Source organism: Lissotriton helveticus, chromosome 6, assembly GCF_964261635.1.
Source record: "Lissotriton helveticus chromosome 6, aLisHel1.1, whole genome shotgun sequence".
Taxonomy (NCBI): Eukaryota; Metazoa; Chordata; class Amphibia; order Caudata; family Salamandridae; genus Lissotriton; species Lissotriton helveticus.
Window position 1 is genome coordinate 1,236,107,291 of NC_136067.1, and position 26,610 is coordinate 1,236,133,900.

At 42.6% G+C, this 26,610-nt stretch overlaps 1 protein-coding gene and 2 long non-coding RNA genes across 3 annotated transcripts in view; 1 reads left to right on the forward strand and 2 right to left on the reverse strand.

Annotated features, from left to right (window-relative positions):
• DZANK1 (double zinc ribbon and ankyrin repeat domains 1) overlaps positions 1-26,610 on the reverse strand; it is an 846,943-nt gene that overhangs the window by 491,208 nt on the left and 329,125 nt on the right. The gene's annotated exons all lie outside the window — the stretch shown is intronic.
• The window catches only part of LOC144763385 (uncharacterized), a 106,896-nt gene that overhangs the window by 9,781 nt on the left and 70,505 nt on the right, over positions 1-26,610 (forward strand). The window lies entirely within an intron of this gene.
• Positions 10,049-16,938, reverse strand: LOC144763386 (uncharacterized). Its single transcript, XR_013596214.1, has 5 exons — positions 16,613-16,938; positions 16,458-16,528; positions 16,278-16,367; positions 16,120-16,175; positions 10,049-10,248 (listed from the first exon to the last, which is right to left on the reverse strand). It is a non-coding gene; the product is annotated as an uncharacterized LOC144763386 (long non-coding RNA).

Genomic DNA, 26,610 nt, shown 5'->3' on the forward strand with positions numbered 1-26,610 from the left:
ACAAACAATATATGGATTTTCAGTCAGTTATAATGGCGCCTTGCATTTTCTACCTAAAAAAACAAAACAAAATCCCACTGGTCACAGTCTGTCAAGTACACTTCAGTTTTTCTCATGGGGGATACACAAAACAATTCTTTAAAAAAAATCTAATAAAAGTACACCATTGCATGCCAATTTAAATTTGGGGAAACCATGAAAAACCAATTGAAATCATTTTGATCCCTTTTTAGTTAGAAGCGTACCAGACAGTGCAGTTTTCTGGTAGCTAAAGACATCTAGAGAACATTCTGAAAGCTGTGCATTGGAAGACAGAGGTCAAATGTCAGGCTCTGTCTTCTGAGGAAGCTTGGTGTTCCCATTTCTTTCTCGGACTTCAAAATGAGAGGATTTTTATGTGACAATCTGGGTGTGTGAAAGGAAATGCTTTTTTCTAGCACACTGTCGTGTAGTTCCTACCAATCTATATAGGATCTGCGCATTTAGACAACATAAACTAAAGGATTGGTGGCCAGACTGATTCCAGACACACCCAAAGGATATGTTAGTCTGTAGACCAGCTAGCTCACAATGCCACTATGGCCCCCCGTTACCAATGAGCAAATAGTTTCAGGCAACTATCGAACATGACAACCTTGAACCCTCAGGGATAGTGGAAACAGTGCAGTAATTTTTGCTCAGTCACTCTCGCTCACTTTGTCTCAGAGAGATACACGGAATAAACAATGGGGACGTTTTTAATAAGCATTTATTGAACCAGCATCCTCCTAGTGTAAAATACGTGTGCTGCTACAACCATTAGACAGAAACATAAGATTACCAGCACAAATAGAGAAATTAAAAGGTAGAATTCTACCATGGTGCTTTTGTCTGAGCGTCCCAGTGGGGTGGAAGGGTGTACTAAGCTAGGGAGGCTGTGTGAGGTTAGGGGTGGAGGGAGGGTTGGAGGGGGGTTAGAGAGCTCTCTTAAGGGGAGGAAAAAGATTACCTGGTACTATGGTTTATATTTTTTGACCACTATGCTTTATGTGTCAATATCATATTGTTTTGAAAGGAGACAGTTGTCAGGGGGTTTTATACCAAGAAGCAATGGGGAGGCTTAAGATATGCTCTATCAATGTTGGAGGACTGAATGATTGGTCCAAGAGGCAAAGATTGGGGTATTTTGCAAGAGAAAATCAGTTAGATATAATTTGTCTACAGGAGACCCACCTACCGTGGGCAAAAAAACATCTATTCAATATCAAAGGCTTTGATTTGTTGGCATGCTCCTCCCAGACATCTACTATAAGAGGGGTGACAATCCTGGGGAAACCATGTTTGGGAGGCATTGGCCGCTCCCATGTAGATCCATGGGGGCGATGGGCAATTGTTGAACTTAAGATGGGGCTTACGCTGAGTGTAATTTATGGATCTAATCAGGACGAGCCGGAGCTGTTCGACAAGCTAGAAATAGAATTAGCGAATTGGACATCTCCTCTTATTTGCTGTGGGGACTTTAATATCGCTGCAGATTTCAGGGATAGGGATGGGACCAGTATCTATAAGGGATGTAAGCCCAGGGTTTATAAAGCTGTGTGCTCTTTGATTGGGTTGTATAGTTTAATTGATGTTTGAGTTCATAAAGAGCAACATGACCCAGGGTTCACATATTTCTCACACCCGCACAAGAAATACACTAAATTAGATTATTTTCTTATCTCATCTTTAGAATTGCCTAGGGTGGGGATTATAAAACGTCCAAAACTTATCTCGGATCATAATCCCTTGGTCTTATTTTACCAAACAGAGAAAACCCCGAAGGTTAGTTCCAGATGGACATTTGAGAGGAGACTTCTGGCTAATCCTAAATTTGGAGAGCACTTAAAAAAATGGGTTGGAGAGTTCTTCGATGCAAATAGGTTTAGTGCCTCCCGCAATTGCGTCTGGGATACTTTTAAAGCAGGATTAAGGGGTGAGACGGGTAGCTTCTCTGCTATGCAGAGGAAAGCAGACCAGAAAGAACATGAGGACTTGGCCGGGCAGCTTATGAAGGCAGAGGAGTTACATCTAAGCGGTATTATAGGGGGAAAGGATACAGATCAAAGCCTTCAAAAAAATGTGTCCATTAAGGCTGACCTTAACAAATGGATAGTACAGAAAAATGCAGATGAATATCAGGTGGACAGGGGTGAAATGTACGAAACTGGGGAGCAGGCCGGGAAGCTTCTGGCATTGAAAATCAAGCAGCAAAGCAGTAGGAATGTTATTTTAAAAATCAGCGAAGGAGATCAGGAGTTTGTAGAGCCAGCAGATATCCGTAGGGTGTTTAAAAACCTCTATCAACATCTGTATAGCGAGGAGGATAGGGTAACATCGGTAGGATTGGCAGGTCTGGAGCAGGGTAATTTTGGCCATAGGCTATCAGATCAGGATAAATTAACGCTCGAGGCCGACATGACTATAAGTGAAGTGGAAGAAGCTCTGCAAGATCTGGCGGCTGGGGAGGCTACAGGGCCTGATAATATCCCTATCGAGGTATACAAGTGACTGCGGGATGTGCTGGCCCCGTTTATGCTGGATCTGTTTAATGGTGTAATGTGCTCTGGAGCTGTTCCTGTTTCTTGGAAAAGTACCAATATTGTTGTCTTTCATAAGAAGGGTAAGGACAAGGAAGAACCAGGCTCTTATCGCCCAATATCCCTCATAAATGCTGACACTAAAATGTATGCGAAGGTCTTGGCCAGGAGGCTGGGAGGGATCATCGGCGGTCTAGTCTAACCATGGCAGCACGGGTTTGTACCGGGTCGTGACACCGCGGATCACATCAGGCGGGCAATCACATTATTTTATGCCCAGGCTGCGGTGGGGGGTCGGATTGCCATGATCCTTCTGGATGCGGAAAAGGCCTTCGATCGTGTCACTTGGAGCTATTTATGGGGGATATTGGAGCAGAGGGGCTTTGGCCCTAATGTCTTGAGGGCTATAAAAGCCATGTATGTCGAGCCAGTAGCAAAAGTCCAATTAATGGGTGATAGTTCTGAAGAAATCTACGTATTGCGAGGGACCCGACAGGGGTGCCCCTGCTCGCCAATTTTATTTGCTCTATACATCGATCCTCTGGTCAGAAAGATCTTAGACTGTGAGAATATCACTCGGGTGGTGCGCAATGGGTATGAAACCAAATTATTGGCGTATGCAGACGATCTGGCTATAACAACGCCAGAGCAGGCTATGGCGGCCCTTATAGGATCACCTCTGAATTTGGACAATATTCAGGATACCATCTCAATGAATCAAAAACCCAGAAAATTTGTTCAAATAATATTCCAAAGAGGGATGATAGATATCTGGAATCAGCTGTATATTTGGGGGTTAGGATCAACTCCAAGGTAAACTCAATTGTTGAGGAAACTTTCGTGCCAGTACTGAAGACAATTACGGCTGAGTTAAAAATAATCGATTGTATACATCTGTCCACAATAGGCAGAGTTAAGGTTATTAAAATGACCATGTTCCCCAAGATACTGTACCTTTTTCGTACTATCCCATTGGTGGTCGGGGAGGAAGTGCTAAATTCTATAGAGGCAGCCTTTGCGAATTTTATCTGGCAATACGGTAAAATTAGACGGTCTATGAAGTATCTCTCACTCCCATTGGACAAGGGGGGGGGGTTAGCGGCTCCTAATATAAGATTTTATATGTTGAGCTGTCTTTTTAGTCAGATGGCTATCTTATTAGATGGCATTTCAAACGGGTCTGACTCGTCTTTAGAGTTAAAATACCCCCTTCCATTTTTGAGCTCATAGTAGGCAAAGAAACTACCGGTGTCTTGCTCCGTAAAACAGACAAACGTTATTATAATAAAAAACGATACAAGATATTGGAAAGTGCTTGGAAGGTCTGGAAATGTATCCAGAAGCATCTGGGAATCCCTAAAATTAACTATTATACCCTACTCTGAAATTCTAGTTTGTTTCCTTATCTTAATATGGACAGACTTTGGAGATTGTGGAAGGAACAAGGAATCAGAAGATTGGGAGATTTGTTTGGTGGAAATACGATGTTGAGCTTTAATGAGATTCAGAGAAAATATCGAATCCCTGCTTCGCAAGGTTTTAAATTCTTGCAGATACATCAAACGCTATTAAGGATTAGACCACCCATCATTCCAGGGGGGAAAAACAAGGTGGTGGATTATGTATTGTGTGGGAGTGTCAAAATTAACCCGATCTACAAAGTCCTAATGTTAACTCTCCAAGATGATGCGAATAAAATGGAAACAGCCTGGATGGCAAAATTAGGGGATCCAGATGTTGATCTAGCTAAGGCTCTCGAATGGTTCCGCTCTACGAATTTGAGAGCCCAGCATTATAAGACGGTATTCAACCTATATTTCACCCCGGCTAAGCTATTTGGGTGGGGCAAGAGGGAAGATGACAAGTGCCCTAGATGCTCTGAGGGGCCAGCTGATCTTGCTCATATATTTTACTATTGTAAAAAACTATCAGAGATTTTTATAAATATCCAGAAACTCTGGGAGAGATCATCCTAACCCCTACCCTAATGATCCTTGGGCATGATAGTAAACTAAGTCTGAATAAGGAGGAAGAAGCGTTTGTGTTTATGTCTGTCGCGATCCTCCGGATTATGCTGGAAGCAGGCTGGAAGGATATCGCGGCTCCCTCCTTCCAGATGTGGCTCTCCCGCCTGTTAGGGGTCCATAATATAGAGACAGCCCTATATAGGGGAAGAGGTAGGAGAATGAGAGAGCTAGGGCAAAACCTATGGGCCCCGTTAAAAACCTGGAGAGAATCTTGCCTACAACATGATTAGGAATTCTAGGATGTCTTACTCGATCTTATGGTTTTTACTCCTGACTTAGATGAACTGTTGTATTACGTATGTATTTGTATCTCATGGTTTATGAACTTATTTATATCTGTCTTGTTTTTAACTATGTGATACGTGTATAGTGGTCTTATGGTTATCGTATATTATTTTCAATGGTTTATACCAGGTAATCAATAAAAATAAAATAATAAAAATTTAAAAATTTAAAAAAAGAATTCTACCATGGTGCTAAAACTGATTATATGCAGGCATATAGATACATGGCAGTAATCATTAGTACTCATACGATGCGAACCCTAGCTAAGTGTACCCAGCATGCATGTAGGTGGAAAGCCAAGCATTCCCCTGGAAAAGAGCCAACCCCATTACCTGATGGGAGGGAATAAAGGACTCTGTCTTGGTCTCGAGTTGGACAATCCGCGAGGGATGTCAGACCAATGTGCACTGAAGTGTCTGTGTGCAGGGACTTCAGCGTTTCGTGTCAGTGTGTCAGCATGGAAGATTTCTCCCCTGGTTTGCTCAGCAGAGATGTGTTACTTATATATCCAAAAGGTACCCTCAGGGATTCTACCTAGATGTGTCATGGTACTGTGGGAACGTCAGAGAAGGATGACGATAGCGGTGAACCTTATACAGAGTTATTATGGGAAGAAGATAATCCTGCTGTGATACTAAAAATCCTCATGCATAATAAATGAGTCTAGTTTTCAGAGAAAACCACACAACATTTATTCGGCACCTAACTAGGTAAAAGGTCAGTGCCAGAACCGTTATGTAGAGCAAGGTAGGACAAATGTAGGTAAAAGGTTGTGCAACTACCTAGGCCTATATTGAGGTGAATTGGGATTCATAACAACATAACAACATTTAGATGGCTGTAAATTAACTGTGCAAATATTTCAGATTATATCAGAATTAGGAAATCACAAATGAAGCACTTTTTTGTCCTTCTGATGTGTGGTGGAAACATATTTGAATACAATCAAAACAAATCAATACACTAGGTGAGGCATTTCTACATTATCGTTTGTGCACAGTATAGTTTTATCAGTAAAACTGTATGCCTGTGCAAAAATAATGGTCATTTCAATTGAAAATGAGTTGTCTGTAATGGCAGTGCGTTACCACACCATGCATACTCCACTCTATGTCACTCCACGCCACTCCACTCCACTCCACTCCACTCCACTCCACTCTACCCCACTCCACTCCACTCTTCGTCACAATACTTTACTCCACTCCAATCTATGTCATTCCACTGTATGCCACTCCACTCTACACTTCACTCAATGACACTCCATTAAAAACTACTTCACTCCACACTGACACTCTACTCCATTTCACTCTACGCCGCTTCACTCTACACCACTATAGGCTACTTTACTCTACACCACTACATTTTAATCACCTCTATGTCGCAAGAATACCTTTATGGTCAGTTTTTTTCAGATATCCTTGGACACAGCGCCGGGACTCTCCCAGGAGTATCTGTGCACTTTACAAATCCTAAATCAAAATAAAATCAAACTCCACTCGATACATTCCACAACAATCCACTCCACTCAGTGCCACTCTACACCACTTCACTCTTCTACACTCCATGCCACTGCACTTCACTCTATCCCACTTCACTCAATGACACTTAACTTTACGCTACGCGACTCCACTCTACTCTACTCTACATCATGGCACTCCACGTCACACCACTCTACAACACTTTATTCCACTATACAACACTTTACTCCACTCTATGACACTCTACTCCACACTGCTTTGCGTCACCCCACTCTACGCAATTCTATGCCACTTAATTCCAGGCCACTATACTATACTTCACTCTATACAAGTCCACTTTACAACACTCTACACCCCTCCACTCTTTGGCACTCTACTCTATGACACTCTAATCCACTGTACACAACTCCCTCTATGACACTCTACTCCACGCTATGCCCCTCATCCCTAAGCCCTTCTGCACCTCTCCACTCTATGACACCCCACAACACTCTACTCCACGACACTCCACTCTATGAAACACCACACAATGAGATGCCACACCACTCTATGAAATACCACTCCACTCCTTATCACTCTCCTCTACTAATTTTTTGCCAAGCTGAGCAACAGCCATGCTGGTGTACAACATGACTAAAGCACACTGGCACAGCCAATAGCCGTGGCATAGGTGAGACCTATTGGCTTTGCTAATGATTGTTAGACTAACAGCGCTGAAGAAGCAAGGATTGATGTGTAATACATGTAGGATGTAAACTTTGACTTTAAAGGCTAAAATTTGTGATATTCAACTCCTAAATAATAAACCGGATTACAACATGGACTTTCTTTTTTAATGCTGAGTTAGGGATGTGAAATACTGTATTTTTGATTAAAGGGTTTTAAAAGATTTGTAAAAATGAGCTAATAAATGATCATTTATGATATATAGATTTTGGACTTAATTTAATCCATAAAGAATTGTTTTGATGCGTCGTCTGCGAGAAACAATTTAGTGTGCTTCAGTATTTAATAAGCCTATAAGCCACTTGCCCCACTAGAAACAAAAGGGGAGAATCCTAGCGACTGCAAGCAATTTTTACCTGACTCCACGGTATAGTACACTTTTTACCTTTTTGTTTCGAGCTCGTTACCTTTTAGCTTGATTTCCACTATATAAATTATGAATATATACACTGCATTCATCATTCTGTAACTATACTGATGCAAATGGGTACAGGATGCAAAAGGAAACTCAGCAGAAAGGATTTTCATAACTCATGAAGACAAAGTTTAGCTACATGGTATGAAAAAAGTTATTTACCTGCAACTAAAGTTCCCCAGCATTAGTATCTTTCGTAGATTCACATTTTTTATTTACACTGTTTTTATTAATTAATTTTATTAGTGTCTGCTTAGGATGTCGGCTCAGGCCTGTGAAATTGGAGGGTCTACACATAATCTGGGAAGGGGAGGGTGGCGATCTGAAGCCAGAGTACAGTGAGGCGTAACATGTGTAAGGGTGTTCGAGGCTGAGCTGGTACACTGATGCAACTGTGTGGGAGTTGGTAGTGCGAGAAGAATACAAGGAATAATGAGGGCACCACTGTGTCTGGTGGCATCAGGGATGAGGGACACACTGGAGCAACTGAAGGGCTGGTGCCTAGCACGGAGGGGATCGCTGGCAGTTGCCAGAAGATTGGGATTTACGGGGGTGGGTCATCATTCCAGGCGAGCTGCAGGAAATGGTCTAGGAGAGCATCCCAGGCTGTAGATAGGGGACACTTGCATAGGTGCCAGGACTCTTCGTAACGCAGGGCTCAGTCCTCAACCCTCCCCCACCGGGCAGCGCCCCATGCCAGGCAGCCACTGCAGGGGCCTGAGTCTCACTCAATTGTAGAGTGAGGGTTCATTGAGCCAGGAGGAGTGCAAGGTCAGCAAAGCACGCTTTCACCTCCGTACATTTTCCACGCTTGAAAATGCCCAATGCACAGGCCTTCCATGTGTAAATGTCAGGGAGTTTTGTGACCTCTCGGACTATCCATGGTAAAAATACCATCCAAGCCAACCTGAAATTAATAAAAGCAACGCCTGTCATGTATTTCACTATCATTTAGCTTTGTACAGACACAAGGGAGCACCCCGTATAAGTCAAAACAATACCCTTTCAGACATGGAGAGCCTTATAAATTATGCCAAAAATACTGTGCATGGAGTGGTAAAACGTTTTGTCATTTTAGAGCTCAGCGTGGATGGTACAGTGCTAATCCTATGCTTAAAAACTTTGGTAGAAAAGCAGACATTTGAGGTGAGCAAATTCAGAGTGTCGCTGGTGTTGTACGGTGCTCTACCAGGGGTTGCTCTGCACCTAAACTTGGGAACTACACAGAGTTCTCTGCTTTTTTTTGGCATAATTTATGCGCCACTCTATGCCTGAAAGGGTATTGCTTTTACTTATACTGGGTTCTCCCTTGTGTCTGTACAAAGCTAAATCTCTCTAAAGAGCTATAATGATAGTGAAACATGTTAGGAGTTTCTTTTATTAATTTCAGGTTGGCTTAAATTATATTTTATCGCTCCAAAGCTGTAATACTGTGCCTGGAGAGGAAAAAAGCTTTTGTCACTTTACAGCTCCAGTGTGTATGGCACTGTGCTAATCCTATGCCGAAAAACCTTGATAGAAAAGCAGACATCTGAGGTGAACAAATTCAGAGTGTCGCTGGTGTTGTAGGGTGCATTATACAGGAGCTGCTCTCCACCTAAACTTGGGAACTACCCAGAGTTCTCTGCTTCTTTTTTGCATAATTTATGTAGTACTCTATGCCTGAAAGGGTATTGTTTTGACTTATACTGGGTGCTCCCTTGTGTCTGGACAAAGCTAAACCTCTCTAAAGAGATATAATGATAGCGAAACACCTGTCAGGGGTTTCTTTTATTAATTTCAGGTTGGCTTAAATGGTATTTTATCAATCCAAAGCTGTAATACTGTGCCTGGAGAGGTAAAAGGCTTTTGTCATATAACAGCTCAGTGTGGATGGCACTATGCTAATACTATGCTTAAAGACTTTATTCTAGAAATGGCAAACAATTTTGTCTCTTTCTATCTAGGCGTGGATGGCATTATGCTAATCCTATGCTTAAAAACTATGATAGAAAAGCAGATATTTGAGGTGAGCAAATTTAGAGTGCCACTGGTATTGTGGGGTGCTCTATACTGGAGCTGCTCTCCACCAAAACTTGGGAACTATCCAGAGTTCTATGCTTCTTTTTTACTACTTCAAATAATGTCAACAGTGCCAGAGACTATACAGAGTCTATCCATCTCATTACATGAGCAAATTAAACCAATGAGATGGAGTGACAAATACCCCCTTCCCTCAATCCCAGTCCCTACCCATTACTGAATCCACTTAGGCACCAACTGCCAGATTTTTTAAACGAGTCTTTTGGTAATGTGTACAAACAGGCTTCTAAAAGTAGGTGTGTTGCATTAAAATCTATGAAAGATACCGATGCTTAAGAACTACAGTTACAGCCACGTATTTTATTTAATCTGCAGCGTTGGATCTTTCAAAGGCTCACATGCTTAAATACAGATTAACAAAACAAATAATTCAACACCAGTTGATGTTAGGAATATACCTACCTTAAGCAAAAAGGTTTCTCATCACCATTTGTCCCACCATTTCCACTCGAGTATATGTACGAGGAGTAACGCTGGATACAAAAACGTGTGGCGCTGAAAGTCACTGCTCTCAAATTTTCATTATCAATATTCCATTCAAAAGCTAAAAAGAGCTGGTCTGTTTGCAGAATGTCATGGTTCTCTCCAAATAAAGCTTAAGGCATATTTTGACACCTATTAGGAAGGCATTATCTCTGTAGCAGTGGCTGGCTTCAGGACATAAGTGGGCAGCATACCTATTTATTCAGAGAAAAGGATTAAGGTAACAGTCTGAACTTAGGGTTATTTCTATGGATGACTTTATCTATAAGAACTATATAACAATACAGGGTGTGGCTCTTAATCAGTAAGGCTGAGCCCTTTAACCATAAAAACAAACCAACCGCCAATACTGATGAACATTTATAGATCTTATATACCTGGCGCAAGATCAATAAATCAATGCAACCATACGCTACTCAATAGCATTTATTTCAATAGCACCTATTCTTTTATATTTCTCATTTTATAAAAGACACAATAGTACTTCATATTCAAAATTTCTTTTAAAAAAGACCACGACAAAAATGCAGAAGAAAGAAGAGTTTTCAACACAATCACATACTCATTTCACTCCCAGTCAAACTCAATCATTCGTACCACAATTCTCATTCACCCACAACTAACAACCTACACACAATAGTATGTCCACCCCTTGGGTCCCTGGATTTAATCTTAAACTGGTGGACAAAGGTGTTAAAACCAAACAAAGCAGTAGTTGATATCCTAGTTGGTTGTGCACACTGTTTCCTCCTGGACACCCACGATTGGGATGGTGGGACAAGAAGTAGATACTTTCGAGAAGGTAGTGACGAGTGGTTTGGAGAAACTACTAGACACCAAGGTCTGGACACAGAACAATCTATCAAAACTAGAAAGGGAAGCACTAAAAAACGTGTCAACCTGTGAAGAGATCACCATAAAACCAGGTGACAAGGGAGGGAGCATAGTCGTATTAAAGACAGATGACTATGATCAGAGAATGCTCAAATTATTAGAAAATAGATTACACTATAAACCATCCAATGCCAAGGAATGGGAGAATCTTAAGAAGAAAGTTAGGGAAGTGGTAAACTATGCAAGAGAAGATGAGATTATAAGTGAGGAAGAATATCGATTCCTGATTAACGAACATCCCAAAATACCTGCCATGTACGGGCTCCCGAAGGTTCATAAAAGTATGGATGATCCGCCAATGCGCCCAATTGTCTCTGGGATAGAGTCATTGACTGAACCATTGAGCCAATACGTAGATCATTTCATTCAACCTTTGGTTGCCTGTTTACCGTCGTATATAAAAGATACGACACATATGATTTCAAAAATAGAAGGCATTGAGTTCAACAAAAATACTCAATGGCTAGTCTGCCTAGACATAGAATCGTTGTTTACGAATATCCCGCAACAAGATACAGTAAGGATGATGGAGGACATCCTGAGGAATGAAATGGGAGACCTTAGTCCCCAGGATACTTTCATCATAGATTGCATAGAAATCATTTTGAAGAATAACATATTTTTATTCAAGAAAGATTTCTATTTACAAACAAAAGGCACCAGCATGGGTGCCACATGCGCACCAAGTCTGGCATGCCTTTATGTGGGGAAATTCGAAGAACACCATATCCACAACGAAATGAGTCCCCTTTATGAAAATGTGCTATATTGGTCTAGATTTATAGACGATATTTTTTTTATTTGGGACGGTACAGAAGAGGACCTCAACAACTTTCTAGAGTGGATAAACTGTGGGGATCCCAACTTAAAATTCACCTCCACAAAAAGTCAGAAAACAGTAGACTTCCGGGATATTAAAATTATAGAGAATTATAGAGAAGAGAAGGAAGGTACCCTGAATGTTGAACTATATGTTAAGCCATCTGATAGGAACACACTTCTCCACCATACTAGCTACCACCCTAGGTGTCAGAAAGATGGGATACCTTTTAGCCAATTCCTGCGAGTTAGGCGTCATTGCAGCGATAGACAGACCTTTGAAATGCATGCAGAAACACTTAAGGTCAAGCTGGCACAAAGGGGCTACCCTAAGCGACCAATTAAAGAGTCGTATAAACGCGCTAAATATTACAATCACGATAGCCTTTTTGAAACCAGAGAAAAAACAAAAGAACAGGAATAATAATGGTGTCTGATTTTAATGGTTTTAGTAACAAAGTAAAGAACTTGATCAACAAGAATTGGTCTATACTCAATAAAACGGGGGTTACTCCAATGGAAAAACCCATCTATGCCTATAGAAGAAACAAAACTATTAGAAATCATTTAGTTCAGACTTTTAGAGAACCCAAAACTGCCAGTCAGAGGAGCTTAACCACCAATGCTCCAATTAGGGGCAACCTACCATGTGGGACTTGCACGCATTGTAAAAACATCGTTAAATCTGATAAGCTTGAGGTGAATGGTATTTCCCATTGGATGAATGACCATGTAAACTGTCGAACATCCAATGTAGTTTATATACTGATTTGTCCGTGCAACAAATGCTATGTTGGTGAGACTGGGCGAGAAATGCGCCAGCGTCTTACGGAACATCGTTCAGCATTAAACAATAAGAAAAAGAATGCACCATTGGTTGAACATTGGGTCACTGAAAAGCATAGTGTAGATGACATCAAATGGTTCATTCTCGAAAAAATTAAAATATCAGCGAGAGGTGGGGACCTTAATAAGAAAAGGAAACAAAGAGAACAGTTTTTCATGTCCAAATTTAAAACATACTATCAGGGTTTGAATGCCCGTGAAGAATGTGATAGATTGATCAGGTAGGACGTGACTAATCCCTATGTGCAACAAACTGAACCATAACATGTATAGAATGTGAAAATTAACAATGATGATTTGACTCATTTTGTGTAAATACCCGTGAAGTAAACCTAATGAAAATTTGAAGATACCATTGAGAAAATTTAGGGGCTGCAACAATATGATTTGAACTTGAATGCATTCAAAACTGTTCCTATATTGAAAAGTGATGTATGTATCTGTACAGGGACCTTTACAAACTATCTAAAATATTAACACCTCTGCACGAAGTCATACTATGCAACCATGTTATTATGGATTTATTGATAATTCGATATGTGTAGACAATTGGAAAGTGAGGTATGTACTTTTACGGGGGACTTTTACGAACTATCTAAAATATTAACTTCTCTGTAAAAAGTCATACGAAGTAACCATGTTATTATGGAATTATTGATAATTCGATATGCGTAGATGACTCATTAGTTGATTATGTTGAATGTATATTTTGAATGAACGATATACTATGCCTTACTGTCTTAAGTCTAATCAGCAAGGAACAGATTTGGTTTAAAGAATGTATACTCAATGTGAAGAATTAATGCCATGTTATCGATTTGATAGTTGAACTAATGTTGTATGCATTGAATTTTATGTTCGGTCCAAAATGCGAGTTATAAATAGAAGGTGCAAAATGTATACAACTGTCTTTTGCTACAATTAGTTTTCTCCCGTGCATGAAATGAAGTAAATAGAAGCCCCCTATAAAATGATGCAGTAAAAGAAAGGAATTGGAATTATTTGTGAGATAACGAAATAATAATATAAATTAGAAAAGTCGGTCTATATTTATTCACTCTTTTTTTAAAATAAATGGCCGTTCAGTTGGTTCCTTCAAATTAATATCTAAATGAATATCGCCAACTTAAAATAAATTTAAATAGACGCTTTACTATACACTCAGCAATGGCCGATCCGCTATACTGAAATAAACCAATGAACTAAAAACGACAACAGGCGTGTTCGTTACGTAATGACGCTTGCCTTTCAGGGCAAAAAACTACTGAGAACTACCAAAATGGTGGACAGCAATGCCGAATTAAGCAGATAATTCATACTAATCAAGTAACTAATTAAGATAGACTCAGTATAAATACTGGAAGCCGCCGTCCTCTCTCATTCCACCGGTGAAGGAGAGGTCGTGTCGGATGTAACATCGAATGAGACTGAAGGTAAGGACATGAGTAGCGTGTGATGGCTTCGGATCGGTTCGTTATAGGGGGATACTGGCCATATATACTCTCTACGCTAGCGACTAAAAAGATTTCTTGAGCCGTTTTTGTTAAATTTGTTAAACTTGCCAAGTGTGACCGTCTTGAAACGAATTTACCGTAAACCGCCCTGCCGTTTGTTGATTTAATGTGGCAAGAGCTAACTGCCTCGCTTGTAGTTACAGACGGGCGGCACAGGACATAACTCGAAAGCTATCTGGGTAAACGAGTCTCCGAGCCGTCCAGTTAAATTTTCATAGTGCGACCCTAAGTAAATGGGCGATAGAGATTGCTAAATGCACTAGCGGAGCAGCAGCTTTGTTTACTAAATATGTTAAACGCGGTAAACGAGCCTCTGAGCCGTCTTGTTAAACCTTCGTAGTGCGACCCTAAGCAAATGGGCGATAGAGATTGCTAAATACACTAGCGGAGCAGCGGCTCTGTTTACTAAATATGTTAAGCGTGGTCTCTGGTTAGAAATATAGAGATCAAACACAATTTAATCATGTGTATTTCAGTGCATATACCTCTATGTGTAGAAATATGGAGTACGTGTTACACCGGATTGTCAATATCCAAAGATTAAGAGATGCTTCCATTCTCACCCCTCATTTCTAGGTGACCAGTGCATGAGTGAGAAGTCCCAAATAGAAACCTGAGGGCGATTGAAAAAACCCCAGGACACAATAGAAGTTACAACAACTTTGCTAAAAAGGAACAGTATCCTTAACTCTATTGGTATGTATTTAAAGTATACTGAAGAACAGTAGGATATTTTTTCCTAAAGAATCCTAGATAGAGATAGGTATAAATAAATATCCCTAGTCTTTCAGGTCGCACCTAAGTCAACATAAGAGACTCTGCGCAGATTGAAAGTCGCAGTCAATAATAAAGACACGAGGAACATCAATCTTCCTGGTTTTAAAGTGAGTGTGTAGGATCACATCCATCTTTCCTCCCTCATAAGGTTAAGTCAATATGGCCAACATGTTATTTTCTCTAATATAGAAATCGTGTTACTCATGAAGTACGAGTGACTATGAAGTGGACCTAGTTACAAATGTTTCCGGCTCGGTCCAGAACCCCACATAATATGGTTCAAGGCAAAATAATCGAAGTAAGAGTGCCTCTAATATAAATTTTCTTTAACATGCGAGTGACACTCTGTGTAACCAGTAGACTAAGTAGTTAATATGAGCTTTACTCTCAAATTAGAGCAATAAGACTAATTGTATGTATTTATTTTTAGATTGAAGATACACTGTTTTTAATTTAAAGATCTGTCCTGAAGAAGGTGTGGTAACAGAACAAAGCACCGAAACGCGTCGACCAAGGATTTTTATTACTGTCTTATTTATGATATGTTTTTTGTGATTTATATGTAAGAGTAACTATTATGTACAAGATGTTTATCTTATAATTTGTATTGTATAGGACACCATTATACTAAGTACAGCATCATGTATTCAAGCATACAATTGTCTTGAAATGGTATATGAACATGTATTGTGTATATACAAAAAAAATTTTTAATCAAAATTTAATGAACTAATAAATAATTGAGAGTTTTAAATAAGCTTACTGGTGTACAGATATAATCATTAGTGTCACTGCTGCATGTTTGAAGGCATTATTAATGTGTAGGCCTGTCGGTCACATATAGAAATAGAAATAACACAGAAAGGAATTGCCTTTTTTGTCATTGTTTACACCCAGTCCTTTCTGGTTCTTTGGGTAGCTCTCGTTTTTTTAAGCTAGTTGGTTGTGCACACTGTCCCCTCTCAAAATATTAACAATTCAGTCAAAAAATATTTACAAGAGCACAACACGACCATCCTAATTTAAACAAACAATTGTTTGGTGAAAAAAGAAGAACGAGGGTCTACGTGTTTCGAACCCACGTGTTTCCGGGGTTCTCATCAGGACCAAAGACACTGTATAAAAAATGAAAGAAAAAGGATTTGTACTTTTAAAAAAACCTTCTCATTAACGTGTGCTACCATCAAAATTTGTTTCTTCCAGCCAAGCTCTTACCAATTTAACTCTCACCTATGATGGACATTTCTACAAGGGTAAATGCTGTGAAGACACTGCAGAGGAAAGGAACAGAAGAAAATAGACGAACAGTCCCGTCAAAATTTAGGTCTAACTTGTGACTTTCAGACAAACACACCTCAACGGCAGACACTTACTTTATCGGTTCAATGCTGGGTCGTGGTGTGGACAACCGCTAATGCTGGTGCATATCTTTCGTTGTAAAGTAATTTCCTAAGGAGCCCAATCTACAACGGAGATAGCACAATTGGCTGTAATTTAGATGTTTGTACAGGAACTCCTTCCTTTCCGTTTGTTTCCGATAGCTTCACACGTACCTTTAAAGCCACCAGGCGCTGGGTGGATTGCAGGCAAACGTTATCCCGCAACTCGATTCTGCCTTTTGCCGCTGGAAAGAAACACAAAGCCAGTTAGTCGCGCTCCCGATATTGCGGATCTCGATGACACTTCCCGCGTCTACACTGCTTCTAACCTTACTGCGGCGACTGCTTCCGCATTCGTCTCTGTGACTCTCTCTGTTACTGCGCCAATGGCAGAGCATGTGTTACACTAATCACCGTTTCCCCTTTACACGCAGGGCGTTCGCTCGGCATTCTGGGGGATTCACCGCAGGTTTGTGGAAGATGTAGTTCATATGCCTGCGAAATTGTCAGTGCCAAATAAAAAATGTGTATCAGGCATCTCTAATCATATTACAAGGAATTGTGGGAGACAAAGTCTACTTGCAAAGTCAAGCGGAATTCCTCTATGTTGCCAGCAGTAAAAACGGACAGGGTCAAGCATGTCAAATGTATTATCAATGTGGGACTGTGGTCCACCTCAGACAGCCCCCTATAATTTATAAAGTTCTGACAATTCATTTAAGCCTGACACAGCAGTGTCAAATTTAACAATAAGCATTGCTTCTCTTCGGGATAATTTTAGATCCATGTCGCCTCCTCCGGGATCACGTTCGACCTTTGAAATGATTGGCCACCATAAATCTCTTTCGGTATGTGATTTTTTGTTCCAATAGTTCACCAATGGAGCAGTTTCCACATTTCAACAACAATCATAGAGGGTGTTCAATAATCGTTTTGAAGAATTGAGATGGTGCTTATGTGTAAAGGTAATGATGTACATTATCCATATTTTTTTGATAGCTAAAGAACTGTTACTTTCACTCGCATCATGATGATTTTGCCTTTTTTTCTAATTTACTATGCAAGAATTGTGTATAAGAATGTCAGGATTGAGAGCAGCGCAAGAACACGCAAGCGCCACTAACCTTACTCTGAGGGCCAGCAGAGACGATAGACGATATTCCTTCCGACTCCGCACTACACAAGCCCCAACACTGGAATATACCCACTGTTTCGAGCCTGTACGGTTAGGGGCCGGGAGGTAGATGGACATCAGGGGATAGGTACTTCTAGTGACGGCTGGTCGCTACACCATGAGGTTACTGGTACTGGGACACTGCAGGGAGAGGAGGAGACAGAGAGTAAGAGATTAGTACCTGCAGAGGTAACTACGTGAACCATAAACCCCCCTGTCCGTCAAACACGGACTCACCAGTTTCAACACCCCATGTATCCCAGAAGGAAATCCGGACATGTGCAGGGCACACGAACTAAGAATCACCAAAAGTCTTGAGAAGTTAACATCACTCCTCGATCTAACACTCAGTAGGCAGAATGCGCCTCTATAGTATTACAAAGTACCTGCGCGCTCCTTTACGGCCTCTCCACGAGCCGCAATAACTCTTGTGGAACTGTGGAGGTCAAGTACGAAAATAAGTCAGCAACCACTGACAAAGAACCCAGCGCTCCCCATAACGTAAACAAGAAATGGCGGCAGTCCGCTGAAAACGGCAAGAAAACAAAGTACAACAAAAAAGGAGGCGAGCCCGCACTCCTCAGCAATACTTGCACGACTGGAAACAGAATTCTTCCGGGGACACACTGACCACGCAGGCTCTTGCTCGGCGACGTGAAGCTCCGGACACTCTGACCACGCAGGCTCTTGCTCGGCGACGGGAAGCTCCGGACACACTGACCACGCAGGCTCTTGCTCGGCGACTTGAAGAACTGGACAAATACCCCGCAGCGTGTTGGCTCATCCGCTAAGAAACAGGTCGGAACACAATTGACAAGCACCGTTCTGTCCGGGGGTGGGGCTTATGTAAGGTCTTCCCATTGCGTCAGCCCCCAGCGCCGGATGGCCTTCTGGGACTTGTAGTTCATCCGCATAGTAGTTGCGCTACGGAATCTCTTGCTTTTGGCCTTTGCGATGGTAGCGATCGCTACAGAACCCCCTCTCGTGGACCGCCGTCCCGGCGGACGACCCGGCTTCCCGGGAAACCGTGCATGGAATTGTTCCACCAACTCGGGGCAATGGAGATGGTCCATAGGCTCCCAGGTCCTGTCTTCAGGGCCAAACCCTTTCCAGTCCACCAGGTATTGGATCCGGCCACGGACCAAGCGAGAGTCCAGAATAGAGTGCACCTCAAATTCCTCGTGGCCTTCTATCTCCACCGGCTGAGGACGAACAGGCACCCTCACGCTCGGAAGACAAGGACGCAGGAGCGACACATGAAAGACAGGATGGATTGCCCACGACACCGGCAACGAGAGCTTCATAGCCACGGAATTTACAACCTCGCAAATGCCATAGGGACCAACATATTTGGGCTTCAACTTAGTAAGACCCTTGATATGCAGGTTACGTGTAGAAAGCCACACCTTATCCCCAACCTTATACTCGGGTTCTGGGGTACGCCTTTTATCCGCGAACAACTTCTGAGCTGCCTGGGCGTCTTCCAAATTTTTCCGAGCCTCAATCAGAATAGCCCGAAGATGAGCATGATGTTCATGAATGGCAGGGACCATGGACTCAGCTGGCCATTCAAAAGGAAGCATATTCGGGTGGAATCCATAAAGGCAAAAGAACGGAGAACACCCCAGGGTGGTATGCACCGCGTTATTATAGGCGAACTCTGCCAACCATAAAAGTACAGTCCAATCGGTGGCGTTCTGTAACGAAAAACAACGCAGATATTGTTCCAACGTCTGATTTAGACGTTCCGTCTTGCCGTCCGTTTGTGGATGGTAACTTGATGAGAGGCGAGCATCTATTTGTAGTATGGTACAAAGAGCCTTCCAAAAGCGAGATGTGAACTGTGTCCCTCGATCCGTAATCAACACACTCGGCAATCCGTGTGGACGGACAATATGTTGTAGAAAGACTTTGGCTAATTCGATGGAGGAAGGCAGACTAGGCAATGATATAAAGTGTCCCATTTTCGTAAGATGGTCCACAACCACTAGAACAACTGTTTGCTTCTCGCATGGGGGCATTTCCACGATAAAGTCCATGGACAGAGTGTGCCACGGCTTGGATGGAATCGGTAAAGGCCGCAAAAGTCCCGGTGGTTTGATGTGACTGGCTTTCCCCTGGGCACAGATTGCACAGTCCTGGACATATTTCTTCGTATCAGGTCTCACTCTTGGCCACCAAAAGGATCTTTCCACGTTGGCAGTTGTTTTGTAAATGCCCATATGTCCCCCTAGAACAGAGTCATGTGCCCATTCCAGGACCTTGCGTTGCAACACGGACGTGGGTACATACAAGGCATGGTAATGATATGCTAACTGGTTCTTTTCACATCGATTACCTGGCTCTTCCCGCACCCAAGCAGGGATATCCAAGTCCGTGAGAGCAATTTTAACATCTTCCAGGAAGTCTTCCGATGTGATCAATGCAATTGCATTGTCTGGGTCATCGTGCCCCTTTAAGATAAAAGGGGGTTCTGTTGAGGTTCCCGCTTCTTCCACACCCAACCTTGAGAGGGCATCTGCTTTTCCGTTGCGAGTTCCCGGTCTGTATTTGATCACAAAATCAAAGTCAGAGAAAAAGAGGGTCCACCTCAGTTGTCGAGGGGTCAAAGCCTTCGCCGTCTTTAAGAACAAAAGATTGCGATGGTCGGTGATGATTTCAACCGTATGTAAGGCCCCTAGGAGGTAGTGCCTCCATTCTTCACAGGCCCTTTTAATGGCTAAGAGCTCTTTGTCTGTTACGGTATAGTTAACTTCACATGGGGTGAGCTTCTTGGAATAATACGCCACAGGGTGCAGCTGTCCTGTGGTAGGATGGCGTTGAGACAGGACCCCACCCAGAGCGAACTGAGATGCGTCAGTTTCCAACACAAATGGCATCTTAGGGTCCGGATGTCGAAGGATGGGTGCTCGTGTAAACCTCTCTTTTAGGAGTTGAAAAGAGGTTTCGGCGGCCTCACCCCATTTGAAAGGGGCATTTTTTCTCAACAGGGTAGTGATGGGATGAATGACCTTGGAGAAATCCTGAATGAAGCGCCGATAGTAATTGGCAAAACCGAGAAAGCTTTGCACTGATTTAATGTTCCTGGGCGTTTTCCACGTAATGATGGCCTTCACCTTACTCATGTCCATTCTGAACCCTTGAGCATCAATAACATAACCCAAGAAGGCAACTTGTTGGACGTGAAACAGGCATTTCTCCAGTTTGGCGTACAAGGAGTGTTGTTGGAGCCTTTCTAACACCGTCGTCACATGATTTATGTGATCAGCAAGAGACACAGAATAGATTAAAATGTCGTCTATGTAGACCACACAAAACGTCTCCAAACACCCCCTCAACACTTCGTCCATGAAGAACTGGAAGGCAGCTGGGGCGTTGCAGAGGCCAAAGGGCATTACTCGATATTCATAGAGACCAAATTTAGTCCTAAAAGCAGTCTTCCATTCATCCCCTTTTTTTACGCGGACCAGATGGTAGGCCCCGCGGAGATCAAGTTTTGTAAAATATCGAGCACCTTTCAATTGATCCATTAACACAGGAATCAGGGGCAGGGGATAGCGATTCTTGATGGTCACCTTGTTAATGGCTCGATAGTCAATACACGGTCTCAACTCCTCACAATCCTTCTTCGGTATGAAAAACATAGGCGAAGAGGCAGGGGAGGTGGAATGTCTTATGAACCCAGACGCTAGATTGTCCTCGATATAGGATTTGAGATATAGTGTTTCTTTTTCTGTCAGAGCATATACTCTACTGCAAGGTATGTCCGCGCCCGGAATGAGGTCAATCCGGCAGTCGTAGGTGCGATGTGGAGGTAATCGGGTAGCCTTTTGTTTATCAAACAATGCATGAAAGGATCTATATTCATCGGGTAATGCGGTGGCGCAGCAAAAGGAATCGACGGTACATTCACTTGCTAAGAAGGTAGCAGGGGAAGGAACTAGGGGGAATACTTGGTGCATTCCTTCTTGACAGTGTTCTTTACAATACTCAGACGTCATACTGACTGTACGTGACGCCCAACTCACCAAAGGATCATGCAGAGTCAACCAAGGCATACCCAGAATGAGACGGAACTGTGGGGCATCGATCAAGTCGAACTGGATGTACTCACAGTGATTCTCCCCTACTCTCATTAACAGGGCTCGCGTGTGGTAGGTGACAGGGCCTGAAGTCAAATCTGTACCATCCACTGTTTTGACATTTTCAGGGATTTTCTTCTTTTCACAGGGGATACCCAGGCTATAGGCATAGGTCTGGTCTATATAGTTTCCAGTTGCACCTGAATCTAACAAAGCGTCTAGTCGTACAGGGTCCTGATCTTCAACCTGTAGCGAAACGTTCAAGTTCATATGGGCAACGGCAGGGTGTAGGGTATTGGCGACATAGGGGGAGACCGTGTCCGGAGGTGGTCTCGAATCAGAGGTCTCGATCTGATCCAAGACTGTTAGTTTTCCGACGGCTCACCAGAACTAAGAGCCACCTGCCCTCGTGGAAGGGAGGTTTTTCCTGGAACAGTATTTCTGGCCCGGCAGTCGTTAATGAAGTGCCCACTTTTGCCACAATATAGGCAGAGTTTAAGCCTCCGTCTCCTGTCTCTTTCTTCCCTGGTAAGTGGGCCGCGTATTCCCCCTATTTGCATGGGTTCCGGTCCTTCTGGTGATTTACTTTTTTCTTCACCTCCCTGTCGGGGTTTGACTAAGGGGTAGGAGTATCTGTAATCTCCCGGTTTCCTGTCCCCTTTCCTTTCTATCAATCTGTGATCTAACTGGACGGTCAAATCTATTAATTCCTCACAGGTAGTAGGCAATTGTACCACCTGTGCTAACACATCTTTCAGTTCTCCCCTGAGGCCTTGGTAAAACAAGGAAATTCTTTTTTGAGCCGGCCAATCTGTTTCCACGACAAGGCGGTTAAAGGTGGTGATATAGGACAACAGATCCTGGGACCCTTGTCTCAAGGTCATTAATTCATGATCTAGGGACATCATGTGGGACTTTCGATCAAACAATTTACGGAGTTCTAGACAAAAAGCAGAAAAATCATGAAGAACAGGATCATTCCTTTCTAATAAAGGAATTGTCCAACTGGACGCATTCCCTCCCATATAGGACATCAGAAAAGCAGTTTTGGAAGCATCGTCCTGAAAGACCATAGGCTTGCATAGAAAATGCAGACGGCATTGATTTAGAAACGTTTCGAATTTACGTGGATCCCCATAAAACCTTTCGGGAGGGGCTAAGGGTATTCCCTGGTTTTGGACTATATGCACCGTGGGAGTGGTCTCGGTAGAGGTGGAGGGGGCTGCCAACGAACCCCCTAGTCTAAAGGAAGGAGGTGGCTGCAGGGTTGCAGGCCTAATCAGAGGTTTCCCTACCGGGTCTCTCATAGCAAGGTCTGCCACGTCTTTACGTAAGTTGGAGACCTCTTTATACAAGGCCTGATTTTCTGCACGAGAATTCTGTACCTCTTGTTGAAGGCCTGAAAAGCTCTCCAACAATGAGGTGAGAACAGCATCAGTATCCATCGTCTAGGCTGGGCTGTATTCTTGGGCTTGTCAATCTGTCAGGATTGAGAGCAGCGCAAGAACACGCAAGCGCCACTAACCTTACTCTGAGGGCCAGCAGAGACGATAGACGATATTCCTTCCGACTCCGCACTACACAAGCCCCAACACTGGAATATACCCACTGTTTCGAGCCTGTACGGTTAGGGGCCGGGAGGTAGATGGACATCAGGGGATAGGTACTTCTAGTGACGGCTGGTCGCTACACCATGAGGTTACTGGTACTGGGACACTGCAGGGAGAGGAGGAGACAGAGAGTAAGAGATTAGTACCTGCAGAGGTAACTACGTGAACCATAAACCCCCCTGTCCGTCAAACACGGACTCACCAGTTTCAACACCCCATGTATCCCAGAAGGAAATCCGGACATGTGCAGGGCACACGAACTAAGAATCACCAAAAGTCTTGAGAAGTTAACATCACTCCTCGATCTAACACTCAGTAGGCAGAATGCGCCTCTATAGTATTACAAAGTACCTGCGCGCTCCTTTACGGCCTCTCCACGAGCCGCAATAACTCTTGTGGAACTGTGGAGGTCAAGTACGAAAATAAGTCAGCAACCACTGACAAAGAACCCAGCGCTCCCCATAACGTAAACAAGAAATGGCGGCAGTCCGCTGAAAACGGCAAGAAAACAAAGTACAACAAAAAAGGAGGCGAGCCCGCACTCCTCAGCAATACTTGCACGACTGGAAACAGAATTCTTCCGGGGACACACTGACCACGCAGGCTCTTGCTCGGCGACGTGAAGCTCCGGACACTCTGACCACGCAGGCTCTTGCTCGGCGACGGGAAGCTCCGGACACACTGACCACGCAGGCTCTTGCTCGGCGACTTGAAGAACTGGACAAATACCCCGCAGCGTGTTGGCTCATCCGCTAAGAAACAGGTCGGAACACAATTGACAAGCACCGTTCTGTCCGGGGGTGGGGCTTATGTAAGGTCTTCCCATTGCGTCAGCCCCCAGCGCCGGATGGCCTTCTGGGACTTGTAGTTCATCCGCATAGTAGTTGCGCTACGGAATCTCTTGCTTTTGGCCTTTGCGATGGTAGCGATCGCTACAAAGAACCCCTTGATTTTGGGGGTGAGCCTGAAGACTTTCATTTTCTACTAGGGAAGCTGCCTAAATTCTTTCCGATTTTGTTGCTCATTTGGGACTTAAAATATTTTACATTTTTACATATTCTGTATAACTTTGCATTTAAGAGATCTTCATAGCATTGACTCTGTACCACGTATTCTGAATGTTTGTAATAAAACCCTTTAACTTTTCATTGATCTAGAATTCAGTTACTGAGCAGACCTCATTAGTTAGTGAACTGTTTTTACTCTGCTGATTGGATGATTTGGGAGATGCTTTAACTTGGAGATACATTGCCTCATGAAAATGAGGTTTAACAGTGTCTCCAATACAGTAAAATGTGGGAGAACCGTTTTTTGGGGTGTAAAAATGTTGGGGTATGCTTTTGCTCCGCACAGAGTCCCATGCAAATGAATCCCAATCAACGGTTCTCATACCTTTAGTTGCAAACAAAGCTGTTGTTGATCTCACATTAATGAGTTACTACTTAAAGCCTGTACATGTCATCAGTGCCAACATGGGCTGTGCCAGGTATGTGCTCTACAAAGATATTTACCTTGTGTTTGATAATCCCTATCAAATGGCATTACATCTTTTGGGCCAGAGTAAGCCACTTTGTACCACCTTCTTTTATTCTGTAGTACTTTGTAGTAGTACAGTGTGTTTGAATTCATCCTAACATGGGTCAGAAAGTCTTCGGTGGAAGCCACACCGCTCAAAATTCCAGGATATTTATGGGCATACAGATTTCTCCTGTGGATTAATGTCTGATTATACATACATCTTGCAGATAAGCTCCCTAACCTGTTGAGGCGTAAGGCATGCCTGTACAACAATTGGTATCAAAGAAAGGCCTGCATGTTTTCCCCACCATATTACACTTCTGTTTATTTGCCGAGTTTGTTGTCCTTGTCCCAAACATCATTAATTTGGATCTATTGGTAATTCATCTCCTCCTGTGTCAGTTTCATGTAGAGAATGCAGTGCAGGAGTAGGTAGCTGAATTTGGATGATAGGCACCAAGAAGCCATTTGAGCTGCTTTACAGTTATGACATCTCTGGATATTATAAGCGATGCTACAGCCATCAACTTTTGTCCACTTTATTTTGACAGTTACAACGTTCCTTTGTGGGTTATAATCCTTGCACCCAAGTATATTATATCTGTTGTTGCACTTTGGACTTCTTATATTGCTTCCTAGACACACCATTTTTAAAATGTCTTTAGCATTAGTTGAATTGCTTGTTGAACCTAATGTATAATTGATAAGTTTATTAAACGATCGTATGTGTAAACTGTGATGCTTCTTTGACAATGACAAGATGCTATTGGTGCCATAGAGTCCCATGCAAATGAATCCCAATCAACGGTTCTCATACCTTTAGTTGCAAACAAAGCTGTTGTTGATCTCACATTAATGAGTTACTAATTAAAGCCTGTACATGTCATCAGTGCCAACGTGGGCTATGCCAGGTATGTGCTCTACAAAGATATTTACCTTGTGTTTGATAATCCCTATCAAATGGCATTACATCTTTTGGGCCAGAGTAAGCCACTTTGTACCACCTTCTTTTATTCTGTAGTACTTTGTAGTAGTACAGTGTGTTTGAATTCATCCTGACCTGGGTCAGAAAGTCTTCAGTGGAAGCCACACCGCTCAAAATTCCAGGATATTTATGGGCATACAGATTTGCTAATGCGAGATTTGTGTTGTGTGATCCTTTGGCGCGCTTCTTGGTTTGTTTTTCCTATGTACAACAAAGCACATGGACATATGATCCCATAAATGACGTATTTTGTTTTGCAGTTTGTAAATGCACCATGCTTCCAATTAATACCATTGTGCGTACCAGGGCTCCCTCCGTTGTTTGTTCACAGCATAAACATGTGCCGCACTTATAATGTCCTGATACAGGTGTTAGGCCCATCAGTTCTCTCAATGATGGGATAGGGGTCTTTTTTACTCTTATAGACAAACTTGTCTCAAGAAAAATTACTTTGCTTTTGGAGAGGAGTTCTTTTTTCAGACAAAAGGAGTTGCAATGGGGTGCCCTTTTGCCCCGGAATTAGCTGTACTGTTCATGTCGATGTACGAAGACAAGTGTGTCTATAACAACAATCCATTCAAACAGTATATAACAACGTGGTTATGTTTCATCAACGATATTTTCATGGTACGGACAGGAAGTGTGGAACAACTAATGGACTTCTACGAATGGCTAAATCAAAGAACATCAGATATCAAGTTCAGCATATAAAATGCCTTTCCTTGATGTAGAAGTGTATCCAGCAGAGGGTGGACTAGTCACAAGATTGTACAAACAATCTACAGATAGAAATAAGGCCCTTTTGTTTTCAAGTAATCACCCCAGAGGTTTGAGAGAAAATGTACCGTACTGACATTTTTTAAGGATTCGTCGTAATTGGTTTTACAAAGACGAATACACCTTGCATACCAACAACCTTGCTGAGAAATTGAGGGACCGCGGGTATCCAAAGAAACTG